The sequence below is a fragment of the Octopus sinensis genome, linkage group LG26 (assembly GCF_006345805.1).
Source record: "Octopus sinensis linkage group LG26, ASM634580v1, whole genome shotgun sequence".
In the NCBI taxonomy this organism is placed as follows: domain Eukaryota; kingdom Metazoa; phylum Mollusca; class Cephalopoda; order Octopoda; family Octopodidae; genus Octopus; species Octopus sinensis.
Window position 1 is genome coordinate 16,526,299 of NC_043022.1, and position 25,189 is coordinate 16,551,487.

A 25,189-nucleotide genomic window follows, 5' to 3' on the forward strand; every position below is an offset into this window, starting at 1 on the left:
ATTAATTCACTAATCAATTTCCTTATTTTCAAACTCTGTGTTTCTTAAAAAGTTCTTGATAAAAAGCTTGCTAATTCAATTATTGAAATTAAATGAAACCATATCTTTATTTATATCTTATTTCCCCTGTTATATATTCAATATGTATTGATCTCTACAAGTAAACCAATCACTCTGAAAATAGACGATAGAGAACAACTTATTGAACTGTGTAAATCCCATAAAGGAAATGGTTAGAATGGAGAAGGAAAACTGTGAAACTAGGAAGGAAACTGGTGGAAATAGATTCTATTAGGACTACAGAATTATGGGTGGGTGGTTAGGAAGAATGGTTCAGTCTCACTTCGTAGCACTTTAGGAAGGTGGTATCTTCTGTTGGGTTAACTGGTGTTTTGTGAGGGATATTTGGTCAATGAAATCTGTGTGTGTGTGTAGGTCATTGCCAGTGCCACCTGACTGGCTCCCATGTCAATGGCATGCAAAAAGCACCCACTACACTCTTGGAGTGGTTGACATTAGGAAGGACATCCAACTGTAGAAACCTTGCCAGAACAGAGTGGAGCCTGGTGCAGCCTCCTGCCTTGCCATTCCTTGGTCAAACCATCCAAGCCATGCCAGCATGGAAAGCAGATGCTAAATGATGGTGATATATACATACATACATATATATATATATATATATATATATACAAAGAGCAATAAAGATTCAAGTTAATTTAAAAAAATTTACTTGAATATGGTACCTAACTTAGATGCACCAAAAAAAAACTATACTGATTTAACAATACAGTAATGTGGGGTGATTATAAGCGAGAAAGAAGCAACAAGAATGGATAGGTATTTAGTACGATCGTTTATACAAGGACAGGTATGAAACGATCGTACTAAATACCTATCCATTCTTGTTGCTTCTTTCTCGCTTATATATATATATATATATATATATATATAAAGTTAATCCAAACAATTGGACTGTTCAGTCACAGCAGACGCTGCTCATCATCAAACTAGGCCCCACCCTTGGCGCGACCCATTGTCTATCAAGACAGACGGGAGAAGAGAGAGAGAGAGAATCCAAACAAGAAAGCACAAAAAAAACACAACAACGCGAGGACGTGGAACAAATATAATATTATTGGACGCTCAGGACGTTTTGAGCGGAGCTCTTCGTCGGAAACATAGGAGAAGGAAAGATCCAGAGAAGGGAAGACAGAGGGAAAAAAATCGCCAACGGTACACACATATATATATGAGTTGATTACATCGACCCCAGTGTTCAACTGGTACTTATTTTATCGACCCCGAAAGGATGAAAGGGAAAGTTGACTTTGGTGGAATTTGAACTCAGAACGTAGCAATGGGTGTAATACTGCTAACAATTTCTTCCAGCTCACCACCTTCAATAATAATAATAATGATAATAATAATTCTTTCTAATTTTGGTACAAGGCCAGCAATTTTGATGGGAGTGGGTTTGTTAATTAAATTGGTCCCAGTACTTGACTGATAATTTACTACATCAGCTCTGAAAGGTAAAGTTGATTTTGGCAGGATTTGAACTCAGAATGTAAAGAGCATAAATTGGTATATTGAGCTTGGTATATTTGTGCCCCAGTGGCACTTTGATGGTATGCACTCAATAATAATAGTATGCTCCCACTCAACAATAATAATAACAACAACATTTTATCTATTTATTACTGTCTTAGTGTTTTGTAAAAAAAACTTTATCAGACAATATTCAACAAATTGAAGTCCAACATGAAATTTCATTTGTGTCTAAGATTTAATTAGAAAGTCCAGATGTAGAAAATGCATTTCCCCCTCTGTTGTAACCGTTGATATTTTATTGAAAAAAAAAAAAATTCTCAAGTTATTTAGTATTATAAATGTTCATCAGCTGGTGCTATTGAGTTAGAAATGGCCTGGGTCACTTGTGCTTGGCACTTAATTGAAGTATTATGGAAAGACACAAAGAAAATAACATCCATATATCACAAACTATGAAACTAGTCTCCCTCACTTCTCTCTCTCTCTCTCTCTCTCTTTTCCTGCTGTTTTTCACATTTCTTATTTATTTTCAACTTAATATTGAAAGAAATTTTAATTCTATTGAATAACAGTAAAAATTCATTCTAGCATAATTTCCTTCAATGCAACTTATGTAAATTTAAACTTTATGAAGTCTTCTCACAGAATATAAAATTAGCCTTAAAAATCTCTTTATTATCATCAATATAATGAACTATTTTTTTGTTCTTTTTCTCTCACATAATGGCAATCTATTTCCATCTAAGATTCCCAAACCGAAGTAATATCAATGTCTTGGTGGATGAAAACAGACCATTTCATTAATTTTAAATACAGAACTGCCTGTACAAGACAATGGATTCTTATTGCTTATTATTGGTGATTAAAACAAACATTTTATAAAATAACAATTTCTTAATATTTTAAGGCTAGACACAAATGTAGCTTTGTGGTTAAGCAGCTCGGCTTACAATCATGGGTCTTCAGGTTCAGTCTCAGTGCATGGTACTTGAGGCAAATGTATTTGTGAGTGACCCATAGTAAATTGAAACTGTACTAAAGCCTGTCATGCATGTGTGTGTGTGTTTGTGTGCATGTGTGTGTGTGTGTGTGCACATGCGTGTGGGTATGCATGTATACACACAAATACACATGTATATGTATATATATATATGACTGACAAATTGCACAGAAGCCCAACAAAGAAACGCAGGGAAAAATCACACACAAGACTTGGATGTGCTCATCCCTCATCAGTTATTGGCCAAAAGTCATCACAGTTTCATACCATTATCAATAAGCTTGTTCATGTTGTTAGCATAAGTATGTATATATATCTCATTCATCATTTAATGACCACTTTTCCATGCTTATGTTGGTCAGATAGAATATACAGGCGACAGGCTTCTTTCAGTTGTTTTCATCAGTCAAATCCACTTGTAAGGCTTTGGTTGGCCTAGGGTTGTAGTAGAAGACATTTGTTCAAAATACCACACAGTGGGACTGAACCCAAAGATCACATGGTTAGGAAGGAAGTTTTTCAACCATAGAGCCATGCCTGTACCTCTCACACACACACACATATATAAATATATTTATGCGTGTATGTGTGCACACATGTTTATGTCCCCTACTTTAAGGGTTGAAATGCAGCTATAAGAAGCTGACTTAATAAATTCTGGGGTTGATTTAATTGGCTCAACCTTACAAGATAATGCTGTAGCATGACCGTGGTCCAGTGACTGAAACATGTCAAAAAATAAAATGTCCCTGTGTGATATATATTTTAATATATATATATACCTTCCATGCTGGCATGTAAAAAGTACCAACCGATCATGGCCGTTGCCAGATCCCTCTGGCCCCTGTGCCGGTGGCACGTAAAAAGCACCCACTACACTCACGGAGTCGTTGGCATTAGGAAGGGCATCCAGCTGTAGAAACACTGCCAGATCAGACTGGAGCCTGGTGCAGCCTTCTGGCTTCCCAGACCCCAGTTGAACCGTCCAACCCATGCCAGCACGGAAAACGGACGTTAAGCGATGATGATGATGATGATGATGATGATGAACTTGAAGAAATTTTCTTGTCAGTTAATTTCTATATTATATGAAGTTTCATAGCACTCAACCTAGTTTATTGTGCAGTCTTATGGATTTCTTGCCTGGAAGTGCATTCCTGATGGCTTTTAAGATGTAATTACACACACGTATGCACACACACATGCACACACATGCACACATGCACACACGCATGCACACATCTATATCAGTAGACTTGTGAGAGACCAGGTTTTGATTGTTCAATAGAATAGATATTTTGATTTTGTAAGATGCTAAATTGTTTCCTGTCTACCTCGTACATGAAAAGACGGTAATAATGCTGAATTGTGCATCTGGTGGTGATGGTGATGGTGATAATAGCACTGGTAGGGGCGGCAGCTAGCTCTTATTAACGTACGAAGTACAACAAGATTTCTATGGAACTACTCATGAAAGAACAGTCTCCCAACAACAAAAACATTAACGAAATCACCCCCACCCCCGCCCCCCACTACCCCCACCCACAAACCCACTTTCAGAGACATGTCTGAAATTTTAAATACTTAATTACAGCTTTTCTTGATATCATCATTGGTTATGTTTTGTTCAGTTGCTTCCTTCCCTGCAATGGAAAGAAAATCTTGGAACTTACCACTCTCCGATTCTGTCTGTTTGTCTCTCTTTCTCTCTCTCTCTCTCTCACATATAATGAGAATACTCACTTGTCGAATTGTCACTTACTAAAATTGTTTTAACTTCCTTTCTGCAATTTGAAACCTAAATAATTGACAAAGAATTTATGGCCATTTAGGGAAACTACTTCCTGTTGCTTTGAACATTCATATCACTTGTCTTATTAAAGCTGAAGAAACTACATTGGTGACCCGTGAGCTGAGAGTTTTGTGTGAATGCACTTAACCAAACTCATGTGTTCACCCATAATTCCCAGTCCTTAAGCCACTGATGCAGTTTCTCCTACACAATAAACTCATTATAAACACTTCTGTTTCACTCGTTTTTATAGACAAACCTATCACTTAGGGACTACCTCTCTCTCCAGTCACATATTCATTGCTTTTTGCCCAACATTTCAATAAAATTACAAGGGGTCTTCACACCAAAGTGACGTATTGATAATGTCATTGTTGAATCCCTGGTTGGCCCTGGTTGGCCCTGATTGATCAGATCCATAACAAAAGGTGTATTTCATTTGTGACCACTCTTGTGCATTAGGGACAACACTGTCCATTATATCATTTCATGTGGTAGAGTGCTATTTAAGAGAGAGGTTTAACTGCTATTTTGTGCAGGTCAAGTGACTACATGCAGGATCCCTTGTTGACATGAAATGCAATGAACTTGCAGATAGTTTTTGTTATAGGGAGTTATTCAGTGCCCCCTTAAGCCATATGCACCATAGACTATTGACTGGTGGCCCCACAGGTGCTCTAGGGATTTCAGTGCTTTGGCTATCTGTGTTGCAGACCCAGGGCATTGTTTGACTTAGGTCTCCACTATATTGCTGCCAGGCAGGTCTAATGGCTTCAGCTTTTAAGTGCATTGATTATAAAAACAGATATAATTACAATGAAACAGCTAAGGACCCTGATGTTTTTATGGAAACAGCTAACAGTGGGGCTGTGATGTTTTTGCCTTTCAGTCAGCTGGGAATTGATACAAAGTTGTAAACTTGGCACGCAACAACAATTACAACAACGATATAAGACAAGTTATCAATATCTGTAGATTACTAACTGTGTGTGTGTGTGTGTGTGTGTGTTTAAGTACATTGTTAAATGTATCTTTATGTGTTTATATATATATATACTCTTTTACTCTTTTACTTGTTTCAGTCATTTGACTGCGGCCATGCTGGAGCACCGCCTTTAGTCGAGCAAATCGACCCCGGGACTTATTCTTTGTAAGCCCAGTACTTATTCTATCAGTCTCTTTTGCCGAACCGCTAAGTGACGGGGACGTAAACACACCAGCATCGGTTGTCAAGCAATGCTAGGGGAACAAACACACACACACACATATATATATATATATATATATATATATATATATATATATATATATATATATATATACATATATACGACAGGCTTCTTTCAGTTTCCGTCTACCAAATCCACTCACAAGGCATTGGCTGGCCCGGGGCTATAGCAGAAGACACTTGCCCAAGATGTCACGCAGTGGGACTGAACCCGGAACCATGTGGTTGGTAAGCAAGCTACTTACCACATAGCCACTCCTGTGCCTATATATATATGTATATATATATATATATATATATATATATATATATTTATATATATATATATATATATATATATATATATATATATATGTATATGTATATATATTTATATAAATGTATGTATGTTTCTTAATGTAGAACGAATGAGAAAGGAGTGCTCAATGCATATTGCAGAGGATATGATTTTTTTTTATTTAAACTGCAGCAGCTGAGAATTTATCTTGTGACCTGAGTTTCATGCTGTTGCAGCCATCAGGCGAATCTCTCCTCCTCTTCCCATCAGATTCTTTTGATCACATCTTCAACGTTTTGCATCAAGCATTTTAAGGATTGCTTTTTTGGGGTGAAATATGTATATTTTTCAGATGGTATTATTAGTCTACGTATTTTCTCTTGCAATGCATTGGTTGGCCCAGTACTAAAGAAGAAGTGCTGTACAGTGGGACTGAACTGAAAGTCATGTGAATCAGAAAGAAACTTCTTGACTACACTGCCATGCCTGTGAAAATATATCTTTTATCTTTTACTTGTTTCAACCATTGGATTGTGGCCATGCTGGGGCACCACTTTTAGTTGAAAAACTATTTTTTAAAGCAAAGTTAGAGGGTCGTAAACAAACAAACATGTAAAGCAATTGAGGTGGGGGGAGGGGCAAACATAACGACACACTCATACATGGTGGGCTTCTTTCAGTTTCCATCTACCAAATCCACTCCTGAAACTTTGGTTGGCCCAAGGCTATAACAGAAGACACTTGCCCAAGGTGCCACACAGTGGGGCTGAACCTGGAACCATGTGGTTGGGAAGCAACCTCCTTACAATCATGCCTGTGGCTATAAAATTTGTAGGTTTTCTCTTTCTCTCTCTCCACACATATCTGTCTGTCTGTCTCTACATATGTATGTATGTATGTATGTATGTATGTATGTATGTATGCGTGTGTGCATGAGCGTATGTGTGTGTGTGTGTGTGTAGTTACTTTGAAACAGACATGAGCACACAGACACATACAACAGATTACACATGACAGGGTTTTCATAGTATTTCCTGGATACCAACTTTGTATACTTCAACAATAATATCTATAACAGAGCTAATGTAGCATATAATTGACATTCCATGGTGAACTGGGGAGCTGCAGACATTGTAAATCTTCATAGAGGTCCTTAGGAACATGTTACTTTTATTATTATTATCATTATTATTATTATTATTATTCTTATCCTAGCTGAACACTTGGCATGGCTCCAAGTATTGCTGAAGGACATAGATGAATATTACAAAAGGAGATAAAAATATCAATTGTACGTATTAAACCAGTAAATATTTGAAGATCTGCATAAAGACTTGTATTAATTGTATCGGTTGGTTTTTATAACACTGCAAAAGAAATAAGAGCCATAAATTTTAAAGAAGGGAAGTAGTTTAAAGATTACTTCTATGAATATTTAATTGGGAAAGTGGAAATGTGTATTATCTGTGGAGATACTGAAGGTGCCTGAAGGGCTCAGATACTGCTGTGTGGGGTGTGGTGAAGGAGTTTGTTTCAGAACCACTTGGTTCTGAGTTCATTCCCACTCTGTGGACATTGCTGTCTTAGTGTCTCGTGTCTCCTATGGTAGCTCATGGAAGGGAAAGAGGTGTGTCTTATATACATGCATCCATGTGTGCGTGTGTATATATATATAGGGAGAGTTTACGAAAAAAACAAAAGACGAAGGCAGGTGGTGTACAAAACAAACAGATGTATTAGTATAACACTCAGGAATAGAAAAAGTGTTTTACGTTTCGAGCGTACACTCTTCTACAGAAAGGGACACAGAAAAAAGAAGGAGAGAACAAAATGTGTGTAGTGGCTAACGATCTATCATGGCGACTGGTCTATATATATATGATAGACAGTATTTTATTGAAGCTGCAAAATTTCGTAAAGTGTTCCTCAGTCTTATGCAACCAATCATCAAACATTTGTCTGAGTGACCCCTTGTGGCATTCTTCTGCTTCAATAAAACCTTGTGTTTTCCCTACCTTTCATATTCAAGTACCACTTTGTTATGCCTCTATGTGTTCACATGTTTGTGTATATGAGTATGGAAGAGAGAGAAAAAAACCCCAGGAGATATAGGACCCAGTGTGCAAGTTTCTATACTGTAATTTTTAATTGGTGGGAAGTTACTGAAGTAACGAGATCAACAGCCGAGAGTTTCGAGGATATGTATGTGTGTGTGGGTGGGTGTGTATGTTCCCCTTAACTTGACATTTGCATGCTGCTTGTAAACAAACCCCACTGTCCATGAAAATTTGTGTTCTTTGTTTACCATCTTCTCAAAGACCAGGTGGAATGTTTAACTGGGTTTCTACTGCTTCATTCATAGTCTTTCAGTTATACTTTCATTAGATTTCTCTCTAGACCTCATTACACTGGCCAAGTAATAGATCTCATTTTGCTACATCTAAAGAGTCGTCTCCCTCATTACATGGTTGCCCGTGTTACATAATTATTTGGGCTGTGGAGAACTACATAACACATTTGGAGCACCTCAAGTCCTGATATTATGCCTTACAAACAGAAACCTTTTTATCCACTCCTCCTTCTTTGTCCACTCATCACACAGCACTCACTTCTTTCCCATAAAACTCTCTCTTGCCTGCCAATAGGCATCTGGTTTGTCATCTCTTAATAACTGTTCTTTTGCCATCTTTTTGTCTTTCTTGTCTCTGGATCACTCTTCCACATTTTCACCTTTTCCTGCAGTTCTTCAACAGACTCTGTTCTGAGAACATGACTCTTAGTGTACAGAAATTCCCACCCCCCGACCAATCTGGACCCACAGGGGATTTCCCCCAGGTATATAATCAATACATGACTGAGGTGACTCGGTTATACACCCACCTCTCATCTCCATTCCTTATTAAGTTTATTATTGGTCCTGGTGTTGCTTCACACATCACTGGATGCCTCTCTTCTGGGACAGTTATCTGCACCGATTCCTCTCTTTCATCACTTCAATATAGATCTTGTGACCCTATCAGAAGCTAAACAACTGTCTCACTAAAATCTTAAACAACTGCATTACATATTAATGTTGGCACATACATACATACAAACATACATACATACAAACATGCACTAGATAGGACACAAGCGGCAGAATTCTAGGCCAGATCTTGGTTCCCTGATCTGCATATGTGTGTGTTAAAGTTGGTTTAAATAATGCACTTTGTCCTCTCACTAACTGTAATCCTAAAACACATTTGTTTGAACTCAGAATAAGTTTTATATATATATATATCATCATCATCATCATATATATATATATATATATATATATATATGTATATGCGCACGTGTTTGTGAGTGTGTGTGAGTAATAATAAAGTGAACCAGTAATTAGAAACAGACAGTCACAACAAAAATAGATAAGATTTTCCAGGTAATTTATTTATTTGGCTCAATTATAACACTTTCTTTCTTCCTAAACATATTCAGAATTTTATTTCTTTTTCCTTTTTTTTTTCATCTTGTACTTTTTGCTATGTCCTCTCATATCCGAAATGGAATAATACAAAAAAAAAACATAATAAAGACAAGACAAAAGAACAATTTAGTTCAAACAGTTCGACAACAACAACAACAACAATGCAGAATCTTAAGCTTAACGATCATTTATTATCTGACAGCTCTCAAGGAAGCTTTTATGATCTTCATAGTTTCTATTAGGTTCTATTCACAAGTCAAACAAAAAGGTTAAAAAAGCAAAACACAAACCCACAAACTTATGTTTTTTCTAATCTGTCTCTTTAATGTCATTATTTATTTATAGATTTTCAACTGGTCCACTGGTTTCTTTTTCAAAATTGGAAAATTTCATGATCTCAAAGGAAATTAAATTGAAGGTGCCATGATTCCAAAATATACCAGAAAGACGCATGCAATTTTCTCACAATGTGTTGTTGTTGTTATTATCATCAAGATCATTATTGTTTCAAGTCAATTATTTTTTTAACTTTGTTCCACTTGAGAAGCTTAGAACTTTCAATTGAGGATGTTTTTGTTCTGTGTTTATTGCCTAAATTTAACCCACCCACCAACAACATCAGTTGCATACACAACAAACATATCTTTATACTCCACTTCACATCATCATTTAACATCCGTTTTCCATGCTGTAATGGGTTGGATGGTTTGACAGGAGCTGGTGAGGCCACACCAAACTCCATTGTTTTGGCAGGGTTTCTACAGCTGGGTACCCTTCCGAATGCCAACTGCTTTACAAAGTGTACTGGATGCTTTTTAGGTTGTATCGGTGCCAGTGTGCCTTTTACGTGACACTTTCACAAGTGCTTTTTGTGTGACACCAGCACCAACAGGGTCACCGAGTAACTTGTAAAGCAAATCCCACCTCAGCTTGGAAGAGGGGGTAATAGTGAGGGGATGATGGCTTTGTTCCAGTTGATGAGAGCTTAGAGGTATGGAAGGACAGGGATAGGTGTCCAGCTGTAGAGTTAATACATGAAAATTCCAGTTGATAAGGAGAGGAGGGTGGATAAAATTTCCCCTTTAGTTAGCAATGATAATTTGTTGGTCACAATGGTAACTGTTCAAGATCATCGTCCTCGACCTTAAGCTAGCTTGTTGTAGGGTTAAACCTTCATCTCAAATAAGGGTGGCACTTATCTCCTAATACCCTTAATTTATAGAATGATGTTTAACTCTGCTTTCTTAGTGTGAAGTGGATGACAAATAAATTTTTCTATAGTTAGGATGTCAGTCTATTTCAGTAGTAATAGTCACCCCCAATCCAAATTGACCCCTGACACCAGATTTGTTCTTGAGTTAGTGTATCTCTTCTGGCAGAGAGGATGTCATTGGTGGATCTACTGGGGGTTGCACAAGTTCACATGTCATCAACTACATCACCACTAACAAATAACAACCTCTTGGCAAGAATCTTTACATCAAAATCTTCAATTTTGTGTTTAGCAATGTTACAAGGCTTTAAGGATCTGAATTTGTCTGTTGCATCCCCTTTGATGAGATCTTGCCTCCACAGCATCACTGGTTCCCAACTCTCATCACTGAAAATACACTTAGTCTGTTGCCATACCCAGACAATTGTAGGATGTTACAATAATCCGTTCTACTATCAGCACAAGGCCTGAAATTTTGGGGGAAGGGATAAGTCAATAACATTGACCTCAGTATGTAACTGGTATTTATTTCATTGACCCCGAAAGGATGAAAGGCAAAATGGACCTTGGCAGAATTTGAACTCAGAACACAGTATGTTACAATAATGCTTATAGAGCAGACTCTCCACCCTGAGCAGTTTGCACTGACTCAAACCACTGATTCTTGTCTGTTAGATCTTGCAAACTGTGCAACAAAATGCAGCTAGAAAACTACACACATCTGCTTGGAATCTGGTTGCATTCTGACAGAGGCGGAATTCAGGCATTTTTCTTTTTTTTTTTGCTTTTTGTGCTGCTAGCGTCTGCTGGCTTGGACCCATCAACTTGGTTTTGAACCCTTGTAAGAAAGTAGAGACGATTAGGAAAGCATTTTATGCAGGCAGTAAGAGATTCTGATGAAAGAGATGAAAACTTTATGAAGCCAAACTGAATTTATAGAATTAAATAGAAATTTATTTCAAGATTGTTGTCGCAGATGATTGAAATTGGAGTTGTTGAAGATTAGCTGTCGTTGGAGATAATACTTGGCTGGATGCCACAACTATGTAAACACACAGAGCAGCAAGAAAGAACACACACGATCTGTTGGTCTTTGGAACCGACTCCTTCTTCTTCTTCTTCTTCTTTATTGGCTCTGATACTTAAAGCCAAGCATTTGGTGGCATTAACAAAAAAGATTGCCAGTAAATCTGTTAGATTTCTATGGAGAAGCACTAAGTCCAATATTGCTCTTCCAGAAATTGAAAACATTTATTGAGTGGTCTTTTACTTCTTATTGCTTTGTTTTTGTTTTTTTTTGTTGTTGTTGTTTCCTTTTTTTTTTCTAGATTTTGTTAGATGTATTGCATGTGGGTGGTTGTGAACGAGTGGGGGTGAGTGGGTAGAAGAAATATGAATTGTTAGTAGGAAGATAATTTAAAAAGAGAGAAGAAAAAAAGTACAATGAATTGGCTGGTGCAGGAGGAATACAATCCTATTTCAGTTTCATGCATCATCACCAGCATCATCATCATCATCATCGTTATTATTATTGTTGTTGTTGTTGTTGTTGCTGTATTGATTTTTCATCTTTTCCAGACATATAACCTATTTAATTTCAAATACATGCCAAAAATATTGTCTTTTCAAATAAGACATCTTAAATAAATGTTGTCATATCTGATAAAATATGTTAGCTCTGAGCTGTCATAGCCAGTATGATAGAGTTATGTGTTGGTTTTAGATTTTGGCACAAAGCCAGTAATTTTGAGGGTGGGGGGAGTAAATGAATTACATCGACCCCCAGTATGCAACTGGTCCTTAATTTATCAACACTGAAAGGATGAAAGACAAAGTCGACCCCGGTGGAATTTGAACCCAGAATGTACAGACAGATGAAATACTGCAAAGCATTTCATCCTGTGTGCTAACCATTCTACCAGTTTGCCACCCTAAACAGCTTCAGAAATATTAAAGGTGACGAAGTCCTCAGTGAATTAACAGAGTTGTTAGAACAGCAACTCAGATGTATTGAAATGCTTGTAGTAAACCTGTGAAAGTCAACGTTGCTTTTCATTTTGGGGGCTCAAAAAAAAAAATGGGTACCAACTGGTCTGGATGGATTGTGACATGTTTTCTAGTTTTGAGGTCAGATCCTACCATGGCTCACATGGGTCTAGACTTAACACATTCCTTGGTTTAATGCTACCACCTGGCATCCTGGGTCCCTTTAGCAGATTTCACTCTCTTGCAAGTAAATATTTAAGCCAGGTCTCTGGTTTGGGGCTATTTTTTCAGAGGCCCTGTAAGTGGGTCATAGGCACTGTATCCCTGCTTCCCTGAAGGGTGAAACAGAAAGGGGGAACATGACCAAGTACCTTAAAGTGTCTTGTCTGAAAATCTACAAATTCTGGCATCGTCCCACCAATATTGTTAATGTAGACAGAAAAACTAAGGTAATCTGGTGAAAAATTGAATTATACCCATAATTTATATTTGTTTTACAAATTGTGTGTGTGTGTAGGTGAGTTTGTAGGTGGGGGTGTGCATGTGTGTGTAGGTGGGTGTGTGTAATTTCTTGGCCATATAGATTATACATTATTTATGACAATGAATTATATTGGTGATTAAAAAAAAACATCCAAAATAGTTGAAATGATTTCATCTTTTTCCAAATAAGAACCCAATCTACAGAAACATTACAGTTTTCTGTAAGCTGTCCAATAACGTTTGCCAACATGTTGTACTGGTGTTAGATTTGAAGTTTTAAGAAGGACTGCATTCCTTCAAAATATATAAATCACTGGATGTTTTGGGAGGATAAATCTTCACTGGCCTTCACTTACAGGTTACACATATATATATATATATATAAATATCAATTGGTTCTTTGTAGCCATTAATATTTACCATATATTGGCAATGCATGTATGTATGTGTATTTATATATTTTGATATGTATATATTTGCATGTGTAGGTATATACACATATATGGATGCATGTTTTATGTGTGTGTATCTTTCTGCTCACACACACACACAACATGCATATACAGTTACAGTTATATGTTATTAAATGAAAATATTTACATATTATTTTACTTTCATGTTAACATGAGTGAGGTGGCTCTCCAAATTTAGTAACATTTATACAGAATGTTGGCAGTGATGTGGAGGCAGTCATTCTGTTTGATGCACTTCTTTAATTTTATATTTTTGATATAATAATAATAATAATAATAATAATAATAATAATAATAACAGTGGTTTCAAATTTTGGCACAAGGCCAGTAGTTTCAGAGGAAGGATACACAACTGGTACTTATTTTATCAACCCCAAAAGGATGAAAGGCAAAGACGACATTGGCAGAATTTGAACTCAGACTGTAAAGACAGACAAAATGCCACCAAGCATTTTTCCCAAGGTGCTAATGCTTCTGCCAACTCACTGCCTTAATCATCATCATCATCATTGTTTAATGTCCGCTTTCCATGCTGGCATGGGTTGGATGGTTTGATTGAGGACTGACAAGCCGGAAAGCTGCACCAGGCTCCACTCTGTTCTGGCAAAGTTCCTACAGCTGGATGCCCTTCCTAACACCAACCACTCAGCAGAGTATAGTGGGTGTTTTTTATGTGCCTCTGGCTCAGGAGCCCATCAAGGGGCTCTGGCATCAACCATATTCGGATGTTGCTTTTTACATGCTACCGGCACAGGAACCTGTCAGGGGGCACTGGCATCGATCATGTTCAGATGGTGCCTTTTACATGCCAATGGCACAGGAGCCCATCAGGGGACAAACAAACAAACACAACTAAAAACAATACCTGCTCCTTTGCTAAGGCAGGGGTAATAAGTTACTTTAATGTTACCACTGTGGTAGAAAAGGTGAAAAGACAAAAAAATGATTAGATTTATGGAATATGAGTTTGACAATACAGTAGTAGACGTGTTGCACTGATATCAGGGGTTCAAATCTTTTGGGAGTGCTTTGTTGTATTTTTAGGCAAACATTTTATTTTATATAGCTTCAGTTGGTCATTTTATGAAGACCAGGTGAGTAGTCCCAGGTCATTTAGTAAATGTTGCCTGTCAAATCAAAGTCCACCAGTCTTCAGGGTCTGCCTTAGTATTTCTCTCTGGGCACTCAGTCCTGATGACCAGTTGAAGCTAATGCACATTCTGCATTAAATGCATCACACACAGGCAACCACCATCAGACCACCATCAGCTGAAGATTTTCTGCTCTTATGAAATTCCTATCAATTGCAATTAAAAACTGGAATTTAGCAAAATTTTGCATTTTCTTAGACTTCTTAACTGAGACCTTTGTAAATTTTAAGCTAGAATAGGAACGGACAAATTTAAACTGACCTTTTATTCTCTAAACTGGTAACAGTGAAGATACGAATATACACATGCACACATTATAAATACATAGAAACACACACACACACACATACTAACACATGCATACAATCGCACATCTGTTGTACTTTGATTTATACCAGTGTTTCAGTTGGTTTTATCTCTTTGTTTCAACTCAGATTTTTCTAAACAAAAGACATTAACATCTTCATCCACTCATAACCAAACGATGTGTATTTGCACAGATATGGATGTAAACACACAAACACACACACACAACAAAACCCGAACTCAGAAAAGCAGAATTATTGCACTAAATACTTCATTTGACTAGTTCCCATCTATAAGTAGGTCATTTTCTTATTGGTATTATTTTTTTTATAAACTCTTATGGATATCAGAAATGTCTTTGTTGTGCCGGAGCTAAACACCTCTTCAATCTCTTTTATCATCTCTGATCTTTGACATTTCTTTCCAGAGACTCTGTTACTATAAAGAGGTGCCAATTTCATGGCCGTTTCCAGTCAACAGTGTTAGCTGTCCGAATACTTTTTATTGCTACATAAAATGATAGGTTTGCATTAAAAAGAAACTGAAATTCCAGCATTAAAAAATGGTGAACGAAGACACCATCCATGTGTTAGAATTTATCACTCATTCAAGCCTGTCTATTTTAATATCCTTATTTGGTAATAAAAATTTTCAACGTCAAAAGAATGAGGAAAATAAAATGAATATAGATATTTTATAGCCCAAGTAATACAATATATTATTAGTAAAGTTTATTGTTTTCCTTTCATAATTTATTGTTACGAAAACAAAAAGAAATTCATCAATAAAAACAAGCAGCAGCAGCACCAGCAGCAGCAGCAGCCATGGACTTTCTTTTCATTCTCTGCTTTTTATTTTTACCTTTTGACATATTTGGTATTTTGTCACTCCCAGTCAGGCATCGCTAGAGCCGTATTTCTATCGTTTCCCCTTTTCTTTTTAGTTTTCTCTCCCTTTGTTTTTATTCCTCTTGTCCCTTTCATCCTTTTGAGGAACTTTGATGTAAATGCCTGCAATAAAACCCGGCCAAAGCTCAGACTTTGAGGTGTTCGACACACATAAACTTGGCAAGGTCAACGGAGTCGCAACAAGTCACCGTAAAACCACGTATTTCACTTTTATGTGCAAGGTGGGAAATAATGATTTTTTAAAAACCGTGTTACAACAGTAAATATTTAGAGACCTGAAGCTAAACCTCAATTTAGATTCCTGTTTGGAACTGAATTTCTTACCTCCCCAATTTCTTTTTGAAGGGCATGAAACTTGTAACTTCCAGTTTGCCCTCTCATTAAATTGGAAATAAATACCTCGTTAATAAAGGTATCCATTTGTTGAACTTTAGAAAACAAGGAAAATAGGAGCGAAATATCTGCCTTGTGCCTTCTGATTCTACATTAAAATCCCTGTCGGAACCTCATGATTTTCGTCTTTCATCTTTCAACAATAAAGTACCTTGTTTGATAAATAGTAGTCAATTGAATTTTCTCCCATCTCATCGAAAAGGGGTTTGAAAGATCAGTTGTTTTGGGAAAATCTAATGGGAACAATACTTATCTTCCATTGTGAATAGCACCATGGAGATATGCTCCTGGTCTGCTTTCCGATACATCATTTTATTATCCATTTAAAAGGAAATCCATGAAAAGCTGGGGCTGTATGGTAAGAAGTTTGCTTCCCAACCACATGGTTCTGGGTTCAGTCCCACTGCATGGCACCTTGGGCAAGTATCTTCTACTACAGCCTCCGGTCAATCAAAGCCTGTGAGTGGATTTGACTTTATCTCTTTGTTTGAATTCAGGTTTTTCTAAACAAAAGACATTAACATGTGTGTGTGTGTGTGTGTGTTTACATCCATATCTGTGCAAATACACACTGTTTGGTTATGAGTGGGTTAAGATGTTAATGTACATAGAGTGTATAGGTATGTGTAAGAGGTAACCAAAGTGTAAAGGTATATACATGTACACATAGTATAAATGATGGTCTTAGAATAACAGAATAGAATCAAAGAACCAGAATATTTTAGGGAAACAAGATTATTCTTTATCAAGAGTCCTCCTGTTGCTTCAAACCAGCAAGAGAGGGTTCCTTAAAAATAGCAGACTTATGCCAACTGGCCCACCTTCTTGTAGAGGAGGCTCCCTTGTTAGTCAACAGTCAGCTAAAATCCCATTATTCTGGATCCCCCAACCCTACAAACAACAACATCATCATTTAACATCCATTTCCATACTGACATGAGTTGGATGGTTTGACAGGAGCTGGCATGGCTGGAGAGCTGCACCAGGTTCCAATTGTCTGTTTTGGCATGGTTCCTATGGCTGGATGCTCTTTCTAATGTCACCACCTTTACACAGGTGTTTTCTACATGGCACCAGCACCACTGCTTTATATGTGGCACCAGCATCAGTGCTTTATATGTGGCACCAGCACCACGGCTTTATATGTGGCACCAGCATCAGTGCTTTATATGTGGCACCAGCATCAGTGCTTTATATGTGGCACCTGTATAGGTGCTTCTTATGTGGCACCAGCACAGATGCTTTTTACACGACACCAGCACTGCTGATTTTAATGTGGCAACGGCATGGGTGTGGCACAAGCATGGATGTGGCACCAAAATGAGCATGGCATCTACATGGAGAAGGAAATTCTTCTGGAGTGCCTCACTAACCTTAAAAGTTATGGAATAATTCCATCAAGCATTCGAAACCTTGTGCTAATAAAAGACATGGATACATGCCCAACTGACTTTCCAGATTCATTTTGTCTCTACCGCCAGCCCCCTTTTAGTACTAACTTCATTTTCATAAAGGCAAGAGATGGTAATCTGGAACTGTCAGAAGTTAAAATTGTCTGTCTTGTTTAATGGATTTATTTCAGTAAAGGCCAACGCCACACCCGACCCAACCCGACCCAACCCATACACAACTATTTCAGTTTATGTCAGGAACCAACTCATAAATTACTTGTCATATTTTACATCTACAACACAAACATGCTTCATTAGGAATGAGAATCTCTCTCACTCTCTCTTTCTCTCTCTCTCCTGATACCATTTTCTCTCTCTTTCTCTCTCTCTCTCTATCAACTTTATTGGTCATATTCATATATGGTATGTATACACACATATAAATATATGTTCAAATGTGCATGTATAAATATATATATAAATGTAATAAATACTTATATGCATATTTGTGTGTGTATATGTGTGTGTGTGTGTGTGTGTGTTTCCTCCCTCACCTAGCCTTCCTCTCCTTTATACGGATATTTTTTCGTTGTGATAGCTACGTTTATATTTATAAATTTATGGAAAGTAATAAAATATAAGCTTAAATACTAGTTTTTAGAGAAATTGACTTGTATTGCGAATGTTTCTGAGAGAGAGTGTGTGTGTTTGTGCATGTGTCTACATGTGCATGCATGTGTGTGTGTGTGTGCATGTGTCTTTATGTGTGTGTGTGCATTTGTCTTTATGTGGCAGTGAAGGGAAAATTGATTTAGTAGCTGTAGGAGATAACACACAGAACACTATAGACTAATATCCTTTACCAGGAGATAAAGATTCCAGTCGACTGCAAAGTGCAGAGTAGTATGTGATAAGTATTGAAACATGCTTCGTTTAGTAAGATTTTTGAGGTTAATTTGACATGAATAAATATAAAGAAAACAAGGAGAAAAAATGTGAAAACAAACAGTTTCATGTAGTTATATATTTTCAAAGTTATTTGAAATAAATCAAATTATGTAAGCATGTATACATCTGGTTGTATGTCTGTTTGGGCGTCCCTCTGTGTCAGTGTGTGAAGGTCTATAAAGATGGAGAATAAATTTTATAATAATCTTTATTAGTTTCATAAACAATTGTTTAGTAGTCTAATAATAATAATAATAATGTTTTATAACCTTTTGGACTACCACTGCAGTAACTTCATAGTCATTTAGTGATTATTCTCCGCTTACCACCACGACCATCACCACCACTGTTTTCCTTTAGGATTTTGAGTGAGGAAAATTAAATTTGGGAGAAGTTGCTATCAAAATATGTATGTGTGTGTATCATCATCATTATTGTACAGCCATTTTATCATGGTACATACATACATGCATATAGATATATGTGTGGAAGAGAAACTGGTCATCTATATATATATATGTGTGTATATATATATATATATGTAGGTGGCACATAAAAAGCACCCACTACACTCACGGAGTGGTTGACGTTAGGAAGGGCATCCAGCCATAGAAACATTGCCAGATCAGACTGGGCCTGGTGCAGCCTTCTGGCTTCACAGACCCCAGTTGAACCATCCAACCCATGCTAGCATGGAAAGCGGACGCTAAATGATGATGATGATGATGATGTATATATATATACACATACACATGTGCACACACACACGCACACACGCGCGTTCGCTCACAAAACAGATTTTTACCAATTTCCATCTACCAAATCCACTCACAGGGCTTTGGTCAGTCTGAAGTTATTGTAGAATGGGACTGAACCTGGTGCCACATGGTTGGGAAGCAAGATTTTTAACCACCCAGCTACACCTGTGTCTGTATATATATATATATATATATAACTTAATAATAACTTAGAAAGGTTTTGGCCAGTATTGGCCCAGGCCATGTCTAACTTAATAGCACCACCTGGCATATATATATATGTATATATGTATGTATATATATATATATGTATGTATGTATGTGCATATATATATATGTTACTTATACTAATGTGTTGCTACAGTCAATTTCAGCTATAGATATATATACATGATGATGATGATTTTATATATAACTAGGGGGGAGAAAAGGTTGTGTTAACATTTAGCTGGTGCTTATTTTTGGTGGAATTGATTTAACATATGTATATATATATATATCACAGAATCAGCGAGACTATTGGACATTGTTATACATCACTGGTCACAATGCATCCTTTTAGCTTTCAAGCAATGCCACCTCTCTGGCTTCTCAAGCAGGCTGACATTCTCCTTGATCAGAAGGCTGGTCCATAGCAGGGTTGCTCATTTACAGCTGGAGCAATGTGAAATGAAGTGTTTTGCTCAAGAACTCAATGCACAGCCAGTCTGGGGATAGAAACCATGATCTCTTGATTGTGAGTGCAGCATACCTAACCACTTGGCCATACACCTTGATATATATATATATATATATATATATATATATATATATATATATATATATTCTTTTACTAGTCTTAGTCTTTGGATTGCAGCCATACTGAAGGACTACCTTGAAAGGTTTAGTTGGTCTACTCAACCCCCATATGACCCTGTGGTAGAATTTCTATACAGGAGAGAGAGAGAGAGATGTGACTAAGATAATGAATGTCTGCCTGTAATCATTTATGGGTGTTTGTTATTGGTAAAATGCCTATCCACATGGAAAAGTGCAATGGGGCGTGGGTGGTGGGAAACAAATTGTTAATTAAGAAAGTCAATATTGTACACAAATAAAAACTTTAATTGTATTGTATTTAAATAGTTTATAGATTTCTTGTTTTCTCCTTTTCTTTTTTTTTTGGGATTTTCATTTTAAAAACTGTTTATATTTACAAGAAATATTCCATCACCATTGCATAATCATTAAAGTCACAATGTCACAGTTTTATGTTCATTTCTGCCATGTTGGCATGGATGGAAGGGGTTGGGTGGGTTTGTAAGTCATATATCATGAATGTTTATCAATTTAATAACATGAACTCCTGTTGGTTTTATTAAGAAGCAGATTCGTAATAGACCGAATGTCAGTTAATTTCCCAAAGCCAAAAGTATTTCATTACCATTGCCTAAGCATGTTGGCTCAGGATTATAAAACCTTCAGCTTTTCCTGTTAACCCTTTAGCACTTAACCCGACCATATCTCGCCCAAGTATTCTACCCGTTCTATGTTTGAACTGATCTGATCTGGCCTTTCACATCATCATCATCATTTAAGGTCCATTCTCCATGCTGGCAGGGGTTAGACAATTTGACTGGGACTGGCAGGCCAAAGTGTGGCACCAGGATCCAGTCGTCTGTTGTGGCTTGGATTCTATGATTGGAGGCCGTCCCTAATGCCAGCCACTTTACAGTGTACTGGGTGCATTTCATGTGTCACTGGCATGGATGCCTTTTACATGTCACTAGCATGGATGCCTCAATATCATTCTAAAAAATAAATGCTCTTACAGCTATGAGATAATGCAGGATTAATTCAAAACAGTTTGAATAAATAAGGATCATTTAAGGGTTAAACTTACATCCAGTCTGACAGACTAAACCATTGTAAACTTTTGATATTTTGTTTGACAGGGTCTTCTTTGTATGCCACATTTTCATGGTCTTCAAACCTACTCAGATTATCTCCAACATAATCCTCACCTTTCATGGTTTTATGCTCACACAATGGTATGGTAGTTTAGAGTTCAACTGAATAAGTAGTTGTGCCTGGTGTACCCTTATCAGATGGGTAGTCAAGATGGTTACATTGGGCTTCATATATTTGCACCCCAGCATCACTTTGATGGCATGTGCTGCTCTCTCACTTGATTATGATGATAATAATAATAATCATCGTTTAATGTCTGCTTTCCATGCTAGCATGGGTTGGACGGTTCAACTGGGGTCTGGGGAGCCCGAAGGCTGCACCAGGCCAGTCAGATCTGTCAGTGTTTCTACAGCTGGATGCCCTTCCTAACGCCAACCACTCCGAGAGTGTAGTGGGTGATTTTATGTGCCACCGACACAGGTGCCAGACGAGGCTGGCGAACAGCCACGCTCGGATGGTGTTTTTTATGTGCCACCGACACAGGTGCCAGACGATAATAATAATAATAATTATTATTATTATTATTATTATTATTATTATTATTGGGAAATATGAAGAAGACAAAAAAACTTTTCTCATTCTAAACCAAAGAGAAATTGGAAACTAATTACAGTGAAGGAAACTGTTAGGATGAAGAGACCCTGAAAGGTTCCATAAAGAATAATTGCACAAGACTTAAGAGAGAGGGGTCAGAGTAAAAGCCTGGCTCAAAAGTTTGGGTTAGAAACAGAAAGAGACAGTTTGGTTTCAGTTGGTCAATGCAATTAATAATTATAAAAGTATATAAAAAAAAAGCATTAAAATGTTACTAACATCACATAGAGACTTAATGTTAGTAATGTAAAAAGACAGTTGACCACATCACTTCCAACTGACCTGTCCTTGCCAAGTTTGAATGTATTGAAAGACATGATTGATTTGGCCAGATGTGTCCAGTGGGCAAAATGCCAACGCTTCAATGTGAAAACAAATAAAGCAATGATATATAAACATGCAGCAAACATGGTACGTGACTATGACCTGGTCACTAGTGTCTGAGACACACCTGTCCACACTAACAAGAAGACCAAGGTAGGCTGTGCAGATATGGTTATCAAGGATAGGAATGAAAATCCTCCCCAGCCTGATAACATCTCCAATCTGCTCTGGGTTCATAGCCTTTTGAAGACAAACTTACCTTTTGTCTTTCCTGAATCAATAAAATACCAGTTGTGTACTGGGGTTGATTTCTCTTTCTTTCTGTCTGTTTTTCTCAAAGAAAGCATCCGTGATCAAACCTGGAAAGGGATGGGCTCTGCCAGGTTTGAAAATACCCCAGCCACACTGGATATCATGACAGAGCTCATACAACTCCATCAAGGAGATGAAGGGCCTAAAGCAAGGTAACATCTTAATCCCTTCTGGCCCAAATTTTCAAATGGAAGGTGGGGAAGAAACTCAAAAGCTCCAGAGATAGTAAAAAAACAGGGCATGGAATATAAAAGTGAAGTTGGTACAATTACTTGGAACGCTGGATATGATAAAGCAAAATTCCAAAGAAAACATTGACGAAAATAGTAGAAACGTCCACACTACAGCAGACAGTTTCAAACAGCAGCCTTTGCAGTTCAGACTTTCAGTCCAGTCGCACAACTCAAACCATGCACCGTCTTTACATAGTATTTAGCCTATGCAATGGCTACTCATTAATATTACGGAATTCACACAACACACCCTCAACTGGGTTCCGTATGACCTGTTGGAGGGGGTATAAAATGTTTGAGGATCCACACAAGCATAATAGTAAATTGAGGACTTACAGTAAGATTTTAGGGTCCGATGAAAATATTTTACTTTCGATGTATTTATTGCGAGACACACCTAGGACTTTTTCTCAAATGCTTAACGTACTTCAACATGTTTCCAGCCACTGAAGCAGTTATTCTCTGCCTGAATAACTAATATCAGCATTGCTTGGAACTGTAAGAATTCTTCACAGGGTTCTTGGAGCATGACCAGTAAACAAATGTCACGTTAGTCTGCTGGCTGACACTTTCCATCATACTCAGCAAAATAAACTGAGAGTTTTTTTTTATATATTTCTTTACTACCCACAAGGGGCTAAACACAGAGGGGACAAACAAAGACAGACAAAGGGATTAAGTCGATTACATCGACCCCAGTGCGAAACTGGTACTTAATTTATCGACCCAGAAAGGATGAAAGGCAAAGTCGACCTCGGCGGAATTTGAACTCAGAATGTAACGACAGACGAAATACGGCTACGCATTTCGCCCGGCGTGCTAACCACTCTGCCAGCTCACTGCCCTTTTTATATAATAATAATAATAACAACAATAAAATGATAACAAAAATGTAATGTAAGCAAATAATAAGGCTGTATGAGAAGAAATAAGATTTTTGCCTGAATGTTTTCAAAGTAGAATATTTTCGACATGTAAGAGGCTGGTTTTATTAATATCTGCTTTGAAAAGCTGCTTTGTCACAATTAATTAACGTCATTGAGTTTATAAGATTTTATTTACAAAATATCTTCACTGGCATTTATTCCTCATTACTTATTCATAGCTTGTACACTTTGGTTTGCTGTTGGTAGAATTGGTCTGCTACAAGTCTCTCTCTCTCTCTCTTTCTCTCTCAGGTAGGGTCACCCATTGGTGACTTGAATTAGCACTGTAAGCTAGCAAAACAATAATTTAATATAAAGTTCTCTCAAAGCAGGGAGCTGCTTCCGTTTGCTGATATTTTTTTCTTACAATTTGATAGACTGAGCTTGTAAGTTTTATTTCATTTATTAATTTTCTTTCTCCAATGGTTGGAGAGAAGATAAACAAAAACCATCACCATCTCAATTGATAGATCAACATTTTTGTCAACTTAGTCACCCATAACTTTCTCTTATAATTACAATAAAAAGTTCATCATCATCATCACCATCATCATCATCAACAGCAACAGTGATGTTCTGTTGTGTGTTTCTTCATGCTTGCACAGGTTGTGTGAGTTTGCCACAAAATATATCAATACTTGTCTCTGGTAAATTTGACTTCAGCAGAATTTGATCTTTGATTGTAAAGAGTCAAAGTAAATACCACAAACTATTTCTTGTGATCTCCTAATAACTCTCCCTCTCAATCCGCTATTTTTCTTTAAAAATTTTGTCTTGGTTCTGGACACAGAATCAGTCACCAGTGCTGTCAATGCCATCAGACCTCACTAAATGACTGGTACCTTATTTTATTGACTCTGAAAGGATGAGAGGCAAAATTGATCTTGGAAGGGTCTGAATAGTGTGCATGAAATTGTCCAGCCCATGCCAGCATGGAAAACAGACATGAGATGATGATGATGATGATGATGATGATTGTAAAGAAAATAATAACAATTATTTTGTATTCATTTTTGAATCACAGCAGTTTTAATGAAATACTGAGCAAAAGTTAACCAATCCTGAATCCTTAAAAAGAAATAACCTTCATAAGTTTAGTATCAAAATTTAAGTATATTCAATGTGTTTTGTTGTCTAAATGCAGACTGTGGGTCACATCTTGTTTTGGTGTATTTCTGTAGACAATGGGTTATTTCATCAGTATTGATAACAACAGCTTGTTTAGCAGAGTCCTGATATTGATAAAAGGCAGCCTCCCTCTTCAGTATGTTAGTGTTGCTGTATTAATATATGTATCAGTAGTAGCTGGTGTCTTGTGTGCTTATTAGTAGTAATAGCAGGTTGTCTGAGAGGGCGTGCAAAGATCATGGACTTCTCTCCGCCTTCTTGCAAAGCAAAATGCATTGTACTAACAATTTAATGTTTAGCATGTTAGTAATGCCAGTCGTCTGTTACTATAATAATCATAATAATAATCATAACAATAACATTGATGGATCTATAAATATAGTGATAGCAGCTTCAGG

General features: G+C 37.1%; 1 protein-coding gene across 7 annotated transcripts in view; it reads left to right on the forward strand.

Moving 5' to 3' along the window:
- Positions 1–25,189, forward strand: part of LOC115224688 (calmodulin-binding transcription activator 2-like) — a 761,011-nt gene that overhangs the window by 456,692 nt on the left and 279,130 nt on the right. The window lies entirely within an intron of this gene.